This window comes from Saimiri boliviensis, chromosome 19 (assembly GCF_048565385.1).
Source record: "Saimiri boliviensis isolate mSaiBol1 chromosome 19, mSaiBol1.pri, whole genome shotgun sequence".
Classification (NCBI taxonomy): Eukaryota; Metazoa; Chordata; class Mammalia; order Primates; family Cebidae; genus Saimiri; species Saimiri boliviensis.
The window spans coordinates 19501606-19521675 of NC_133467.1; the positions used below are offsets into that span (position 1 = coordinate 19501606).

The following is a 20070-nucleotide window of genomic DNA, read 5'->3' on the forward strand; positions in this document are numbered from 1 at the left end:
AAGGGTTACTTGGAGGTAACTCTGCGGCAAGTCATCACATTGTAGTTCTCAATACTAGCTTACTGATGTATAGGAAAGAAGGATCAAAGAAACTTTTACATAGGTTTATAAAACAAACATTTGGCTTAAATATTTATTTTACTCAGCCTGGGCTAAAATGCTTTATGAAGACGATGTTACGCTGCAATTATCCAAGTAGCCACTGGAAAGAATTCCAGGTTAGTATTTCCTGTTAAACATGGCTGTGATATTGTGTTCAAGATCATAATGTAAGCAACACAGCCCTGAAATAAAACAGGATTGTGTAAACCAGATAATTTTTCACAAATGCAGCAAATTTGAGAGCCACAGAGAGCCGAAAGGAGTGGTGGGTGATGGCGAGTCTTTAAACAACAGAGATGCAGCATTGCGATCCTGAGTATCAGCCCAGAGGTCACCTCTGCTTTTCTCACCAGAGGAATGTCTGTAACCGAGCAGTTCAGGGAGAGATGGAGATGAGATTGGGCTAAGTGGGGCAAAAGAGTGGACTGGCCCTACCCTCTGACAGCAGGTATTGCAAGACCACAGGACACTGCCCCTAGAAAATTAAGGAAACTCTGGCAAAGTGATGGGGGAAAAGGATGACATAGTGGGGGGCATGACAATATTTCATGAGAAGAATTCTTGTTAGCTCTCTGTTTGTATTTTACTAAAGGATTTCAATAGGGCAACTACTATAAGAATCAATGCCCCTATGAAGAAAATTTAGGGTTGGCAGGTAAAATATAAAATGCCCAGTTAAACTACATGGAATTTAATAAGGCACTGACATACTGATATTAAAACTTGGTTGTTAATTATTTGAAATTAAAATGTATGTCAATGTCTTGTATTTTTATTTACTACATCGGCAGTCCTACCCAGATTGCTAATATCATCGTGTTGGAAAAAGCAATTTGAGTATCTTCATAAATGGTTTTTATTCTTGATTAAATAAGTTTTAATATTTATGTATGAAAGTTACCATATTGGATATAAACTAGTCACATTTTACTTCACAAGCTAGCTGTGTTATATTTATTTAATTAAGATGCAAAAATACTTGTTAAAAGCTACAGATACTGCTATGAATAGAATCAGAAAAATCTGATCTCAACTATAATAGACTGAGAGAAAAATGAGGACTTTGAGATAATAATGGACAGACATCATTAGTGAGAATACCAAGCCTGGGAAGCACAGAAAAACTGAATTTTGGCCTGGAAAACAAGATCAAATTAAGATATACCAGACTGGTCTGAGGTTCCCAAAGACTTGAAGGCAGAGAACAAATAAAGATTCCTGCTAGTGAATAAATGACAAAGATGCTGAAAATGTCTGCTTTGTCAACATTGTCTCTCCTCTGATCACACGCCAAATAAAGACCAACCAGTTAATGTCTGAAAAAATGTTCCGGTCACAGAAGAAAGTAGCTTTAAAATTGGCCTAATGAAATAAATTCATGGTATGCCTTAGTAATGGACAATTTATTTCTCTGGTACTGTCATTGTTGATGTAAAGGAGTATCAGGGCACAATATGAAAGACAGTGGGTGTGGCAGACTGGAAGCAAGCATCTTTACATATGACTACAAATTCAGGAAAAATCAAAATTTTTGAGTTACACATTTTAAATGAATTTTTTTTAATTAAAAAGTGTCTAAGACAATAAATGTTAACATCTACACTTAGCCACTCATAATTATTTTTCTGAAGGGTTTTAAATTTTTATTGAAATTTCATAGACTAATAGGTACTATATGAGGGGTCTTCAAAATGTGAAATCATTTATGCTTTATGAAAAGTTTATGAGGACAATGCCTTCAAAGAAGTCACCAATTTACAAATAGAAATTTTATTTTAAGGAATGAGATGATGTTAAAGATGAAGTCTGCAGTGGCAGGCCATATGTATCAATTAGCAAGAAAAAAATTATATTTTTGTGCCCTAATTGAAAGGAATCAACAATTAACTGCAGAACAAAGCCAACACCACAGACATCTCAATTGGTTCAGCTTATGTAAATATGACTAAAAATTAAAAGTTGAGTAAATATTCCATGTGATGGTTGCCAAAACTTTTGTGGCCAAATCTGCTTCAGACAAGAGCAGAGTTTTCAATGAAATTTTGAACAAGTGGGATAAAGATCTGAAATATTTCTTCAAAAAATTGTAAAGGGAGATAAAAAATGGCTTTACAATATAGTCGTGAAGACAAGGCACAATCAAAGCAATGGCTACCAGGAGATGGAAGTGGTCTAGTAAAAGCAAAAGTAGACCAGTCAAGAGCAAAGGTCATGGCAACAATTGTTGGAGATGCTCGAGCCATTCTGCTCGTTGACTTTCTAGGAGAGACAAAGAATAACATCTGCTTACAAGAGTGTTTTGAGACACTGAGCCAAAGATTTGCCAGAAAAATGCCTAGGAAAGCTTCATCAGAGGGACCCTCCCCACCATACCATGTTCCTGCTCATTCCTCCCATCAAACAAGGTCAGTTTTATAAGAGGAATTTTTTGTTTTCTTTTGTTTTTTTTTTAATCAGATTTCTTTTTTCTTTTTTTTTTTTTTTGAGATGGAGTTTCGCTCTTGTTACCCAGGCTGGAGTGCAATGGCGCGATCTCGGCTCACCGCAACCTCCGCCTCCTGGGTTCAGGCAATTCTTCTGCCTCAGCCTCCTGAGTAGCTGGGATTACAGGCACGTGCCACCATGCCCAGCTACTTTTTTTTGTATTTTTAGTAGAGATGGGGTTTCACCATGTTGACCAGGATGGTCTCGATCTCTTGACCTCGTGATCCACCCACCTCGGCCTCCCAAAGTGCTGGGATTACAGGCTTGAGCCACTGCGCCTGGTTCTTTTCTTTTTTTGAGAGAGGGTCTCACTCTGTTGCCCATGCTGGAGTGCAGTGGTGCAATCTCAGCTCACTGCAACCTTTGCTTCCCAGGTTCAAGCAATTCTCCTGACTCAGCATCCTGAGTAGCTGGGATTATGCGGATGTGCTGGCAAACCCAGCTAATTTTTATATTTTTAGTAAAGACAGGGTTTCACCATGTTGGCCAGGCTAGTGAAACCCTGATCTCAAGTGATCCACCTGTCTCAGCCTCCCAAAGTGCTAGGATTATACATACAAGCCACTGTACCCAGCCAAATTTTATGAGTTTTGATGAAACATTATTAAACATCCACCTTAGAGTCCTGATGTGGCTACTTCTGACTTCTGTTTGTTTTCTACTCTTAAAGAGCATCCATTTTTTTTTCAAGTAATAATCTTATAAAGATGGAACTGACATGGGAAATTCCCAGAATCCTCAGCTTTTTAGGGATGACTAAATGGTATCATCACTTACAAAAGTGTCTGGAGAGAAGGTGGTAGAGCAAGATGGCTGAATAGCATCCTCTAATGATCATTCCCTTCACAGGAACACCAAATCAAACAACTATCCCACATAATAAAGCACCTTCATGAGAACCAAAAATCAGGTACAGAATTACAGTGCCTGGTTTTAACATCGTATCAAGGAAAGAGGCACTGAAGAGGGTAGAAAAGACAGTCCTGAAATGCCAACACCATCACCCCTAGCATTAGCTGCATGACACAGAGAGAGAATATGTGTGATAGGCAGAGGGAGAGGACAGTGATTTGTGGGACTTTGCATTGGAACTCAGTGCTCTGTCATAGCTAAAGGGTATACTTCAATCAGAAAGAGGATGTTAATGAGCAAAAAGAAATCATCTGGAGGTACAAAACTCATTGCTAATAGGAAGTACACAGACAAATACAGACTATGGTAACATTGTAACTGTGGTCTGTAAACTACTCATATCTTTGGTATAAAAATCAAAAGATAAAACTATCAAAAATAACTACAACAATGTTTTAAGACATAGTGTAATAAGATTTAAATAGAAACAACAAGAAATTAAAAAGTGGGAGAGATGAGTCAAGTGTAAATTTTTATTAGTTTTCCTTCTGCTTTTTTGTTTGGTTTTACAAGCAGTATTATCATCAGTTTTAAATAATTGGTTACAAAATGTTATTTGCAAACCTTGTGGTAACCCTGAATCAAAATACCCACAACAGATACAAACACACAAAAAAGGCACGAAATTAAAAGTACCATCAGAGAAGATTACCTTCACAAAAAGGACAGAAGGGAGAAAGAAAGGTAGGAAGGAGAGAGAGAGGGAAGCAGGGAGGAAGAGAAAGGGAGGAAGGGAGGGAAAAAGAAAGACCATAAGGCAACCAAAAAACAACAAAACAGCAGGAATAGGTCCTTAGTTATCAATAACAATATTGAATGTATGTGAACTAAAGTCTTCAAAGACATGGAGTGGCTGAATGGATTAAAAAAACAAGACTTAATGAACCGTTGGCTACAAGAAACATATTTCACCTATAAAGACACACATAGACTACAAATAAAGGGAAAAAAATCAATGTTAAAAACTATAAAAAGAGACCAAAAGGTCATTATATAATGATAAAGGGGTCAATTCAACAAAAGGATATAATCATTATAAATTTATATGCACCAACACTGAAGCACCTGAATATATAAAGCAAATATTACCATAGCTAAAGAGATAGACCCCAATACAATAATAGCTGGAGACTTCAACACCCCAATTTCAGCACTGGACAGATCATACAGACTGAAAAATCAACAAAAACACATTGGACTTAGCACTATAAACCAAATGGATCTAACATATATTTATAGAACATTTCAGCCAGCAGCTGCAAAATACATATTATTCTCCTCAGTGCATAGATCATTCTCAAAGATAGATCACATGTTAGGACACACAATAAGTATTAAAATGGTTTGTTTTTGTTTTTGTTTCGAGATGGAGTCTTGCTCTGTTGCCAGGCTGGAGTGCAGTGGCGTGATCTTGGCTCACTGTAACCTTTGCCTCCCGGTTCAAGCAATTCTCCTGCCTCAGCCTCCTGAGTAGCTGGAACTACAGGCGTGTGCACCATGCCTGGCTAATTCTTTTGTATTTTAGTAGAGAGGGTTCTCCCATGTTGGCCAGGATGGTCTTGATCTCCTGACCTTATGATCCGCCCACCTTGGCCTCCTAAAGTGCTGGGATTACAGACATGAGCCACCATGCCCAGCCTAAAATGCTTTTAAAGCCTGAAATAATACCAAGTATCTTCTCAGATCACAATGGAATAAAACTAGAAATCAATAATAAGAGGAACTTTGGAAACTATACCAATACATAGAAATTAAACACTATGCTCCTGAATTACCAGTGAGTCAATGAAGAAATTAAGAAGGAAAATTTAAAATTCCTTAAAACAAATGAAAATGAAAAAACAAACACACCAAAATCTCTGGAATACAGTGAAAGCAACACTGAGAGCAAAGAAGTAACTACATAAAAGAGTAGAACAAGCTAGGTGCAGTGGCTCATGCCTGTAATCCCAGCACTTTGGGAGGCTGAGACAGGTGGATCCTGAGGTCAGGAGTTTGAGACCAGTGTGGCCAAGACAGTGAAACCCCGTCTCTACTAAAAATACAAAAATTAGCCAGGCACAGTGGCAGGCACCTGTAATCCTAGCTATTTGGAGAATTGCTTGAACCTGGGAGGTGAAGGCTGTAGTGAGCTGAGGTCACGCCACTGCACTCCAGCCTGGGGTGACAGAGCAAGACTCCATCTCAAAAAAAAAAAAAAAAAAAGTAAAACAAAGGAATAACAAAAATAAAAGCAAAAATAAATGAAGTTGAAATAAGAAAAAGAACAATACACAAGATTAACAAAAGGTTAGTCTTTCAAAAAAATAAACAAAATAAATAAACCTGTAGGAAAATTAAGAAAACAAGAAAGACACTTAAATAAATAAAATCAGAGCTAAAAAAGGAAACATTACAACTGATTCCCCAAAAAATCAAAGGATCATTCAAAGCTACTATGAACAACCATATGCCAATAAATCAGAAAACCTAGAAGAAATGGACAAATTCCTAGAAACATATAACCTACTAAGATTAAACCAGGAAGAAATCCAAAATTTGAACAGGCCCATAACAAGTAACGAGACTGAGATGTAATAAAAAAGTCTCCTATCAAAAAAAGTCCCAGAACCTGATGACTTCACAGCTGAATTTTACAAAACATTTAAAGAAGAAATAATATCAATCCTTTTCAAACTATTCCAAACAATAAAGGAGGAAGGAATACTTCCAAACTCATTCTATGAGGGCAGTATTATTACCCTGATGCCCAAACCAGACAAAGACGCATCAAAAAAGTAAACTATAGGGCAATATTTCTGACAAACATTGATACAAAAAATCCTCAACAAAATACTAGCAAACCGAATTCAACAGCACATTAAAAAGATCATTCATCATTATCAAGTGGGATTTATCCCAGGGGTGGAAGGATGGTTCAACATATGCAAATCCATCAATATAAACATCATATCAACAGAATGAAGGACATAGACCATGTGATCATTTCAACTGATTTAAAAAAAAGGTATTCAATAAAATTCACCATCTCTTCATGATTTAAAAAAACTACAAAAACTGGATACAGAAGGAACATACTTCAACACAGGAAAAGCCATATAGGAAAGACTCATATCTACATATGGGTAAAAACCAAAATTCTTTCCTCCAAGACCTGGAACAAGACAAAGATGCCCACTTTCACCAACATTATTCAACAGAGTCCTGGAAGTCCTAGCTAGAGCAATAGGTTAAGATAAAAAAATAAAGGTCATCCAAAGTGAAATGGAAGAAGTCAAATTATCCTTATTTGCAGATGACATAATCTTATATTTAGAAAAACCTAAAGACTTAACCAAGAAACTATTAGAACTGATAAGTAAATTGCATAAAATTACAGGATATAAAATCAATATACAAAAATCAATAGCATTCGAATATGCCAACAATGAACAATCTGAAAAAGAAATTTTAAAAATCCATTCTGTGGTTGGGAGTGCTGGCTCATGCCTGTAATCCAAGCACTTTGGGAGGCTGAGGCGGGTGGATCACAAGGTCAAGAGATCGAGACCATCCTGGCCAACATGGTGAAACCCCGTCTCTACTAAAAATACAAAATTAGCTGGGTGTGGTGGTGCCTGTAGTCCCAGTTACTCGGGAGGCTGAGGCAGGAGAATCGCTTGAACTCAGAAGGCAAAGGTTGCATGAGCTGAGATCGTACCACCTGCACTCCAGCCTGGCAACAGAGCAAGACTCCATCTGAAAAATAAATAAATAATAGAAAATCCAATCTGCAACAGCTAAAAATAAAATATCTAGGAATAACTGAATCAAAGAAGTGAAAGATCTGTACAATAAGAACAATAAAACACTGACAAAAAAAATTGAAAAGGTCACAAAAAAATAGAAAGATAGTCCATGTTCATGGATTAGAAGAATCAATATTTTTAAAATGTCCATACTATCCAAAGTAATGTACAGAGTGAATGTAATCTGTATCAAAAGTATCAATCACATTCTTTATAGAAACAGAAATAATCGTAAATTTTAATGAAACCCATGAAAGAACTGGAATAGCCCAAGCCATCCTGATCAAAAAGAACAAAACTGGAGAAATGACACTACCTGACTTCAAATTATGCTACAGAACTACTGCAACCAAAACACCATGGGACTGACATAAAACACTTAACAGATGAATGAATAAAGAAAATGTGGTACATGTACACAATGAAGTACTATTCAGCCATAAAAAAAGAATGAGATCCTGTCATTTGCAACAATATGGAACTGGGAAGACATGACATTAAGTGAAATAAAACAGGTAGAAAAGACAATCTTTTGCATGTTCTCACCCGTTAGTGGGAAGAAAAAACCAAAACAATTGAATTCATGGAGATGGAGGTATAATGATGGTTGCCAGAGGCTGAGAAGGGTAGCAGAGGTATTGGGGGCAAAGTAGAGATGTTTAATGGGTACAAAAATATAGTTCGATACAATGAACAAGATCTAGCATCTGATAGGAAAACAAAGTGACTATAGTCAACAATAATTTATTATACATTTAAAAATAACTAGGCTGGGGTGGGCACAGTGGTTCACGCCTCTAATCCTAACACTTTGAGAGGCTGAGGAAAGCGGATAACCTGAGGTCAAGAGTCCGAAACCAGCCTGGCCAACATGATGAAACCCCTGTTTCTACTTAAAAAACAATAATTAGCCAGGTGTGGTGGCACACACCTGTAGTCCCAGCAACTCAGGAGGCTGAGGCAGGAGAATCACTTGAACACTGGAGGCAGAGGCTGCAGTGAGCCAAGATCATGCCACTGCACTCCAGCCTGGGTGGCAGAGCAAGACTGTCTCAAAAATAAATAAATAGGCCTGGCATGGTGGCTCATGCCTGTAATCCCGGCACTTTGGGAATCCAAGGCGGGTGGATAACTTAAGGTCAGAAGTTCAAGACTAGCTGGACCAACATTGCGAAACCCTGTCTCTACTAAAAATACAAAAAAATTAGCTAGGCCTGGTGGTGATGCCTGTAGTCCCAGCTCCTGGGGAGACTGAGGCAGGAGAATCACTTGAACCCAGGAGGTGGAGGTTGCAGTGAGCCAAGACTGTGCCACTGTACTCGTCTGGGTGACAGAGCAAGACTCCGTTTCCAAATAAATAAATAAAAATAAATCTAAAAGAATATAATTGGAATATTATAACACAAAGAAATGATAAATGCTTGAGGTGGTGAACACCTCATTTACCCTGATATGGCTGTCATGCGTTGTATGCCTGTATCAAAATATCTCAAGTACCTCATAAATATATACACTTACTATGTACTCATAACTTTTTATTTAAAAGGTGTCTTGACCTTGATGGAGCTTATGTTGGGAAGAAAAGTTCACATTTACTCTATTCTTTTAATTGCATTTTTCCGCCAACTTTTTGAAGTTCCTTTATAGTGTCTGATTATAATATTATAAAGTTGAACAAATTCTTGGTATTTATTCGATTAATTGTATATTATTTAATTAAATAATATGATTTATCTTCTTCTCATATTGTAGTTTTTAAAACAGAGAATTTGGTGGGGCATGGTGGCTTACACCTATAATCCCAGGACTTTGGGAGGCCAAGGCAGATGGATCACCTGAAGTCAAGAGTTTAAGACCAGCCTGACCAACACGGTGAAACCCTGTCTTTACTAAAATACAAAATTAGCTGGGTGTGGTGGTGCATGCCTGTAATCCCAGCTACTTGGGAGGCTGAGGCAGAAGAATTCCTTGAACTCAGGAGGTGGAGGTTGCAGTGAGCCAAGACTGCGCCATTGCACTCCAGCCTGGGCAACAAGAGAGAAACTGTCTCAATAAATAAACAAATACAGATAATTAAAAAATAATTTTCTTTTTTTTCTTAAGTTCTGGGGTATATGTCCAGGATATGCAGGTTTGTTACATAGGTAAATGTGTGCCATGGTGGTTTGCTGAACTTAACAACACATCACTTAGGTATTAAGCCCATCATGCGTTAGTTCTTTTCCCTAACGCTCTCCCCTACCCACCCTCCCCTGACAAGTCCCAGTGTGAGTTGTTGCCCTCCCTGTGTCCATGTGTTCTCACAGTTCAGCTCCCAATTGTAAGTGAGAACATGAGGTGTTTGGTTTTCTACTCCTTTAGTTTGCTGAGGATAAGGCTTCCAGCTTCATCCATGTCCCTGCAAAGGATGTGATCTAATTCCTTTTCATTGTTGCACTGTATTCCATGGTGTATATGTACCACATTTTCTTTACCCATCCATGGGTATTTGATTCCATGTCTTTGCTATTGTGAATAGTGCTGCAATGAACATACACATGCATGTATCTTTATAATACAATGATTTATATTCCTTTGGTTATACACCCAGTAATGGGACTGCTGGCTCAAATGGTATTTCTGCTTCTAAATCTTTGAGGAACCACCACACTGTCTCCCACAATGATTAAAATAGAGAATTTTAAAGTAGAAATAATTCAGGCAGAATCTTTAACACACACACAGACATGCACACATGATACACTACTTCCTTTGAACCAATTTTCATTGGCAACTTTTATCTTTTTGCCTGCAGTCAGTCAACCAACCACTGAAGGAGTATAGCTCTCAAGGCTCAGATATTAACAACTTGCCATGTCACCACTCCAGGGTGGACTTAACAAGGGCTTGGTGGTTTTGGAAGTATATCACACATGCTTAGAGCATCATCAGGTAAAGAGTGCCCTGAAAATGAGCAAAACTGTCTTGAATTTGATATTTCAAACAAAAAACCAGTGAAGTACTCATAATGGGAAAAATCTGAACTTTCCGTACTTTCTTCAACTTGCTTCACAGAATGTCCTCAACAAATCTATTGGATCTGGGCCCTACCAGCCTGGTGTCCCACCCCATCCAACACCATCTGTTCTCACTTCCAACTGGGGAAAACTTGATTTATTTTTATGTGCCTTACCTGTCCAGTAAAGCACTATATACTCTTTCAAGCTGGGGTAGGAAGTGGACAGGAAGAAAGGCTGGACAAAATTTAGCCCTCTTTGGGTGGGTGGGTGGGGCCCTAAAATTAGATAATGAGCTGTATTTCAAAGCATGACTGGGTGAAGTTGCTGCAGTATTGCCCTAGAATCAATACTGTGAAAAAGAAATATAATACAACCACAAACGCAAGCCAACTATGTAAACTGAAATTTTACTGTAGCCACATTTTAAAAAGCAAAAACAGGAGAAATTTTAATGACATTTAATTCGATGTATGTGAAATGTTATCTTAACATATAATCTATACTAAAAATTGATATTTTACATTCTCTTTTTTATATATGTCTTTCAAATATAGTATGAAATATTTTACACTTACAGAACTTGTTAATTCTGACTTTTCACATTTCAAGTGCTTGATAATACATGTGGCTAGTGGTTATTATATTGGACAGGGCAGGACTGGATTTTAATGGAAAAGCTACATCCTATACCTTAGATTTCTTTGCCACAAGCTTTTCTGTCTGTAGCAGGATTCACACACACACACACACACACACACACACACACACACACACACCCTTTTGAGTAGGGGAGTACAAACAGAAGAAGAGAATGATGGAAAAGAAGTTTGTAAAACCTTTAACCAAGCGGGTTAAGTTTATTGGCCTCATGACTATACATTACAGAGAAAAATGCTCATGATTTTGCTTCTTCTGTCGATCTTCTGAGATACCAAGGTTTCTTACAAAGTGGCCAAGCCCATCACCAAGAATGATATTTTAATTTTTTTTTTTTTTTACACAAGAGCTCACTCTGTAACCCAGCTAATTTTTAAATGTCATTGGTGAGATGGAGTCTTGCTATGTTGCCCAGGGTAGTCTTAAACTCCCGACCTCAAGCAATCCTCCTGCCTTGGCCTCCCAAAGCACTAGGACTGCAGGCATGAGCCACTGTACCTGACTCAGGAATGATATTTCTCAGCCATGTTTCCATAACAGTTATAATTAACAAGGACTGAGCCTATCACCTCAGGCTAACAGAGAAACACAACTAAAAAGCACAAACAGGGGCACAGTCTTAAATATTTCTTTAAAGACTTTGGCTTAAATGAATTCCACATAAGATTGTGCAGACCTCGGAGATAACTCTTACTCCATGGACTGCCAAAAATTATGAAAGCAATTTTATTTAGTCCTGTATTGAGATGGCAGGGATCTGATTATGATGATACTGACAGAATTCTCCATTTAAGCAGTGAGAATGCTTAATGGCTAGGCTATCCAAGATGATTTGGGGGCTTCTCTGCCTCACCCTATGTTTCTCAAGCTTCTTTAGGCACAATAGAGACAAGCACTGAGTCTGACCCTTCATAATGGAATGCCTTTTTCAGAAAGCCTATGGAAGTGAAAAGAAACTTGGGTTTTAAAGCCACCTACACACTGTATATTCTTAGACAAGTTAATGCCTCCAAGTTTTGCTTTCTTTATTACCCCTATAACCCACCAAAATTGTGATGTTAATTCTAATTTTCAAAATTGTTTTAAGATTAGATATTATCTATACCAATCATAGCACCCTACACATAATAAGCATAATAGGATATTATTAAGCCTAAAATTCTTTTGTTCTTTCTCTACAGCGCAAGGGCAATAAGTCTAGTACCTGGAAGTTGGGCAACTCCTAGAGCATTCTGATGTTACCAGGAAGCTGGATCACACCTAAAACTTCTAAGATTATGTCATGGTGAACAAATTAGGGGTCAGCAAATATATGGCCATTCCTGCGACTCCTCTCTGAGCTATGGGAACTATGGGAACTTGAAATCTCCACTGGTGAATCATGATTATGATCTACTACTCAGCATGGTGGGTCATAACAGAATGGAAAAAAAAAAAAAAGAGAGAGAGAGATCGTTAATACCACAGCATCTCATAGAATAATTACTGAAAACTTTTGCTTTTGACTTACAGGCAAGCATACACATATATGTATGGGGAGGGTAAAAAGTCTGACCACCATTACCTTAGTAGAATTTCAAGGAACCCCAAAACTTCTCATTTCCTAGGAGATGCAGATAGGCAGGAAAGAAGAGAGCATTTGACTCCCTTGAAATGGAATTTTTAGGGCAATCATGAGATGGATTTGTCAAAGATGGGCTCTGAAAAATGGACATATAATAAGGATATAATGATCCTAATTTTGATCAATATGTCTGTGTTAAGTCCAACTATGTTCAAATCACTATAAGACAAAGTATAGTTTGCTGGCTAGATGACATGAAATCTTTATTGAATAAAACAGTCATTTTTTCCTTAATGACTATTTCTTTATAAAAGCACTTGGCAGATATAAAATAAGAGTTAAGGCTACTCTGGTAAAAGGAGTTTTTCTGACTTCATAATTAGAATCTGATATAAATTCTTTTTGTGTGTTAATTTAAATATTTACATGATTCGAGATCACTAATCATGTGTATGATAAAGATGCTATAGTTTGGATTGCTGTTTTTGGTTATAAAAAGAAAAACCAACCTAGATTAAAGCTCATGTGATTTCTAAACAATGAAGTAACATGGTTTGGAAATGCTTGGATTAAAGGAAACAGTTCTAGTATTAAGGCATAAAAGGATTAGGAAAAACAAGTTTGTCTTTTACAAACCTAACAATATCCTATCTTTAAAGAAATCCTCCTTTGAACCTTCTAGATTATGCCCTCAACACTCCACTGAAACTTCTCATTAAGGTGACAGTGACCACTGAACTGTCATGCACCAAGGGTATTTTTCAGTATTCATACTGGGTGAAGTGGATAGCAACTGACAAAGCTAACCATTCCCTCCATCTCTCAGTCTCTTTTTAAAGAGATGAGGTCTTGCTATGCTGCCTGAGCTAGCCTCAAACTCCAGGGCGCAATTAATTTCTCTCGCCTCAGCCTCCCCAGTAGCTGGGACTACAGGCACACACCACTGCCAGGTTCCACTCCATTCTTCTTAAACTTCTTCCTCCATGGGCTCCCAAATACCTCTTTCCTGATTTTCATCTCATCTCTTCGCAGCTTCTCATACACAAAGCCTCAACTTCAAGCTGTTCACTAATGATTTTTTTCAAAGTATGTCTCTAGGCTTTAGACCTACATTTTTAATTTTTCGGATACAGGGTCTTACCCTGTCGCCCAGGCTGGAGTGCAGCATGCCACCACGCCCAGCTAATATTTTGTATTTTTTTGTAGAGATGGGTTTTTGCCATGTTGCCCAAACTGGTCTCAAACTCCTGGGTTCAAACGCTCTGCCTGTCTCTGCCTCCCAAAAGGCTACAATTACAGGTGTTAGCAACCTCACCTAGTCTCAGACCTACATTTTAAATTGCCTACTGAGCATCTCCACCTGGTTGTCCCACAGTTAACTCAAAGTCAGCCTACTTAAAACAACAACTAATATGTTTTCCCCAAAGCATTCTTTCTTTTCCATATTCCTACCCCACTATGGTAATGGCACCATTCTCTACCTATCCCTGCTAGCCAGAAATCTGGCAATTACCATATATGCATTCTCTATCCTGTTAGTGTCAAAGTAATTTTTAAAATCTGACTAGTTCTTTCTTATATTGACCCTCAAATCCGTCATCATTGCTTCATTTCTATTGCTCCTACCTTATTCCAGGACCTGAGCTTCGGTATAGTATAGTATAAATAATATTTTTGTTTAAAAAATAAATTTATTGAGATAAAATTCACATGCCAAAAAATTTACCCATTTAAAATGTATAATTCCATACTTGTTGCATATTCAGAGTTGCGCATTTGTCACAAGTCAAGGTTTAAAACATTTTAAAACCTCCAAAGTAAACCTCATATCCTTTTGTCATCACCCTCCAATAATTCCGATTCTCTACTGAAAGCAGAGGCCTTTGGTAGCCTCTACTTTAAGTCGCTCAAATAAATTTTCCTATTTTCAACATTTCATAAATACAGAATTGAATAATATGTAGTATTTGTAACTTGTTTAATTCATTTAGCATGATTCCAAGGTACATCCATGTTTGTATTGTAGCATGTGTCAATACTTCATTCCTTTTTATTGCTCAGTAATATTCCTTATATGACTATATCACATTTTGGATGTACTATGAACGAATGAGTTATGTCTTCATCACTTTATGAACGTTTTGGTTGTTTCTACTTTTTGGGCTATATGAACAATGTTGCTACACAGATTTGTGTACAAGTTTTTGTGTGGCTTTGCTTTCAATTCTCTTGGCTATATCCCTACAAAGAGAATTGCTGAGTCATATGTTAACTCTATGTCTAACCTTCTGAGGAAGTGTTAGCTGTTTTCTAAGGCAGCTGCAGCACTTTGACATTCCAACCAGCAGTGTATAAGGGTCCCAATTTCTGTATATGCTTGCTCACACTTGACTTTTTGAATACAGGCCATATTAGTAGGTGTGAAGTGGTATCTCATCATAGTTTTCATTTGCATTTCCCTGATGACTAACAGTGTTAGGCATCTTTTAATGTGCTAGTGGCCATTTGTATATCTTCTTTGGAGAAATATTCTCTTTGGAGAAATACTGATTCTAATTTTTCAGTTGGGTTATATTTATATTATTGAGTTATAAAAATTATTGATATATTCTGAATACTCAATTTTTCTCAGAGATAGGATTTGCAAATTTCCTTTTCTCCAGATTGCCTTTTCATTTTCCTGATGATGTCCTTTAATACAAAAAGTCTTAAGTTTTAAGGAAGTCCAGTTTATCTGTTTATTTTGCTGTTCATACTTTTGGTTTCATACATAATAAACCATTATTAAATCTAAAGTCATGGCTGGGCATGGTGGTTCATGCCTGTAATCCCCACACTTTGGGAGGCCAAGGCAAGGCGGACCACCTGAGGTCAGGAGTTCGAGACCAGCCTGGCCAACATAATGAAATGCTGTCACCACTCAAAATACAAAAATTAGGCCAGTCGTGGTGGCTTACGCCTGTAATCCCAGCACTTTGGGAGGCTGAAGCGGGTGTATCATGAGGTCAGTAGTTCAAGACCAGCCTGGCCAACATAGTGAAACCCTGTCCCTACTAAAAATACAAAAGTTAGCCATCATGGTGGTGTGGGCCTGTAGTTCCTAGCTACTAGGGAGGCTGAGGCAGGAGAATCGCTCAAACCTGGGAGGAGAAGGTTACAGTAAGCCGAGATTATGCCATTGCACCCCAGCTTAGGCAACAGAGTAAGACTTCATCTCAAAAAAAAAAAAAAAAAAAACTGGCCAGGGGTGGTGTCGCATACTTGGGAGACTGAAGCAGGAGAATTGCTTGAACATGGGAGGCAGATGTTGCAGTGAGCCAAGATCCTGTCATTGCACTCAAGCCTGGGCAATATTGCGAGATTCCATCTCAACGAAACAAAACAGGACAAAACAAAACAAATAAAAAATCCAAAGTCATGAAGATTTACCCCTTTGTGTTCTCTGAAGAGCATCACAGTCTTAGCTCTTAAAGTTCATTTTTGTATATGATGTGAGATAGTGACCTGTGGTCTTGCTGCCAAAATAATCTTTCTTAAAAAGCAAACCACCAACTCTTACTCCATCATCACATAATTAGAATCTCGAATTGGATATGTCATAGCTACTGCAGGGATTCTTAACTTCATGCAGTAACGGAATCTAATGAAAACTACGAACGCTTTCCAAAGCACGTGTGTTCAGTGGATGCGGATGTACAAGTGAATATGCATACTAATACACATACATGTATGTAATATAACGAGATTCACAATGCACTATAAAGTTCATTCAAGGACCCTCAGACAGAAGAATAAAATATAAACTCTTGTGGGCTCCCCTTTGTCATTCAATGCCCACCAGGAACCACCCTAACCCATCATTTTAGCCTACTAGTCATCTGGTCTGTAACTCCCTTCCCACAGATTCGCATTAAAAACCCTCTGACCCCACCCAACGTGTCATGCTACATTATAATCACATACCTTTGTACCTACATGCTATTCCTTCTGCTTGAAAAACATATCTCTTCACAAGATTGTTTTCAACACTGAATATAACGATGCAAATGTATATGGCATATAGAAGGCATAATGTTTGCTAAATCTGAAAAAAAACTTAGCAAATATATTTGGGAAAGCAGGTCTCCATATTTTATTTCTAGAAATTTGAGTGATTTAAATGACTGTGTTCTATATGTATTTTTTCCATTCAATAGCTATTGTTGGAAAGCCTCATATGTATGTACAGAAACTATACAGCATAAATAAAACAATTTCAAAGTTATAATAAGTCTAAGGGAGAGCTATTTACAAAACTATCCTCTCTAAGTTCTTATAAATTTAAGAAAATCACACTCACTGTAGTATCCATTTTAAGAAAGCAGTAATATAACATAGAAGAATTTATCTTAGAAAATATAATGTTGTATTTCTGCAAAAATTCAATTAAAAAGGTCACTAAATTTTCACTTATATATATTTTCATTCCACTACATCAATTATCTTTTCTAGATTAACACTTTACAATGGATCGGTTTATTTATATTTTGTTAAAATTAACCTCTTTACAAATGTGTTGCCTCTATTTGTAACATTCTGTGTGGAAGAAAATAAAGTGATACTACAAAGTCGTATTGTAAGCAATGGTCATTCTAGCCATGAAACATCCTATGTTCTTAAGCTTATTTTCCAATTAAAAAAAAAGTGACTGGGCTTGGTAACTCACACCTGTAATCCCAGCACTTTGAGAAGCCAAGGTGGGAGAACTGCTTGAGCCCAGGAGTTTGAAACCAGCCTGGGCAACGCAGTGAGACCTCATCTCTACAAAAAAAAAGAAAAATTAAAAATTAGCAGGGCATAGTAGTGCGTCCCTGTAGTCCTAGCTGCTCAGGAAGCAGAGGCAGGAGTATTGCTTGAGCCTGGGAGGTCGAGGCTGCAATGAGTCCTGATAGCCCCACTGCATTCCAGCCTGGGTATCAGAGCAAGACTGTCTCAATAAAGAAAAAAAGAAAAAACCTGGTTTTACAATGCAATATTTTTAGTGTAATTTTTTTTTAAAGTATAGTGGACAAAAGAATATTCAAACAGGCACATATGCACTATTTTTAAAATTTATTTCATTTTACCACTATATTTATTTCAACATATAAAAGAATGGTGTTCCCAGTACTTAAGCTATTTCCAATTAGACAATGTTTTATTTAACATTTAACCAAGTGTTGGCAATTGAAAAAAGAGAAGTGTGATTGGTTAATTAAGATTTCAAAGAAACTGCTGGTCTCCAGAGGGGTGGTTAATTTCTCATTTATAAGCCCATTTATAACTCCAGCTCTCAGGAATGGTCCTAATAAAATTCACAGTTAAGTAGGCCTTCAAATGCATACCAGCCATTAACATTTGGGCTGCCTGCTGCTAGCAAAATATTAATATTTGATGCCACAGCATTTTCATTTTATAAATCTCTTTCAGAGTATTATAAAACAGCTTCCTTTTTGTGTTAAACAGATTAAACTCAGGTTTAATGGTTGGTTTTAGAATGACTTCAAAATAGCTTATAGCTAACTAGGAAACTATATATTTTAGATTATTGGCTATATTATTGCCAATAACTGCAAGAGGATATACTATTTTTAGGACAAAGACAACTTATCACAGGATCCTCTGCTGGATCCTCAGTGGGGTTGGTGGCAGTAACAGTAAACACTTAACAGCACTTACCAGGTTGCCAGGTACTGTTCTAAGCACTTTATATGTGTTTGATTTTTTAATAATTTTAATAACCCTGTGAGTTGTATATACTTAGGGACCAAAAAAATGTATGAACATTCTTCCACTGACTATACATATTTATATTGACTATATGTATATTTATATTGACTAAATTCTTCCATTGACTGTATGACTATGTATGTGTGTGTGTGCATATATATATATATATATATATATTCTCCCCTCCCCCAACAGAGAGGTTCTTGCTCTGTCACCCAGGCTGGAATGTAATGGTGCTATCATAGCTAATTGTAACCTCTAACTCCTAGGCTTAAGGGGTCCTCCTTGCCTCAGACTTCTAAGTAGCTAGGACTATAGGTGCATGCCACAATGCCCCACTAGTTTTTTTTATTTTTTGTAAGATGGGGTATTGCTATGTTGCCCAAGCTAGTCTCGAACTCATGGACTCAGGCAATCCTCCCACCTTGGCCTCCTAAAACACTGGAGTTACAGGTATGAGCCACTACACCCAGTCAACAATAGTCTTTACCAGTTTTCATTCTTGGAGATAGCTCTGTTATTTAGCAACTAGATTTTTCTACATAACCTTTATAGATCCATGAGAAGACATTTTCAGCATTGATGGTTAGAATTAATTTACATAGTCAATGAATCATAGGATGTTAAATCTGGAGAAAGCTTTAGAGATCTAGCTCAGTTTTAGCAGTGTGATCTATCAGGTGAGCTCTCAGGGAACCATACTTAAACAGCATAAATAAACAGGAGAAAAGTTATAAATACAGTAAACCATTTATTATTACTTTGGTGCTCAAATAAAATGTCTCTTAAATATAGATGCCTCTAAAGATCACAAACAAGTGAGCAATGCAATTGTTATCCTTGGTTGTCAACAACAAAAATATCAGTAATAGATCTCAGCTGTATTTTCTTCTTTCAACAGTTTTCCTATCTATAAAATTTATATACAAGACCTTACTTAAAATTTCCATGTTTCACAACTGATGATGAGTCTTTCTGATAAACAAATCTGGGGATGGAATGAGGTTCCTTCTGGCTTACCTGGTCTTACTTCCTGCTTTCCATGAACAGGCAAAACTCAAAAACTGTCCCCTAGTAGTCTCCATGGATAGAGCTGCTAAATAATTAAAAGGGTCAAAACAACAACTGAAATAACATCAACACTTTGGAAAACTGTAGTTTTTACCAAATATATTACCCAGGTAAAAAGTTATCCCATCTGAAAAGAGCTGTATAGAAGGCCAAGTGCGGTGGCTCACGCCTGCAATCCCAGCACTTTGGGAGGCCAAGGCTGGTGGATCACCTGAGGTCAAGAGTTCGGGAACAGCCTGACCAACATGGAGAAACCTTGTCTCTACTAAAAACACAAAATTAGCCAGGCATGGTGGCGCATGTGTGTAATCCCAGTTACTGGGAAGGCTGGGAAGGCTGAGACAGGAGAGTCGTTTGAGCCCAGGAGGCAGAGGTTGTGTGAGTTGAGACTGCACCACTGCACTCCAGCCTGGGCAACAAGAGCAAGACTCTGTCTCAAACAAACAAACTTTAAAAAAAAAAAAGAAGCAGACAGATCGAAGAGAAAATCCAGTCTACTCTTCCTTCCACCTGATGAAAAGCTTGATTGATTTCTTAGGTACAATGAAGTCTGAGCCTTAGGCTATTTTCATTGTTTGTGCCACTTAGGTATTAGGAAAAATAAAATATGACCAAAAATTAAATGGCCAAACAATCAGTTGTTTGGTAATGATATCTAAGAAGAATATTCTAACAGTTGAGAAAAGATGCCACATCAATGTGTGGAATAATAACTACATAGTACCTTTTTTAAGTTAAAAAAAAT

General features: G+C 37.4%; 1 protein-coding gene across 9 annotated transcripts in view; it reads right to left on the minus strand.

Annotated features, from left to right (window-relative positions):
* The window catches only part of RABGAP1L (RAB GTPase activating protein 1 like), a 709048-nt gene that overhangs the window by 337466 nt on the left and 351512 nt on the right, over window positions 1–20070 (minus strand). The window lies entirely within an intron of this gene.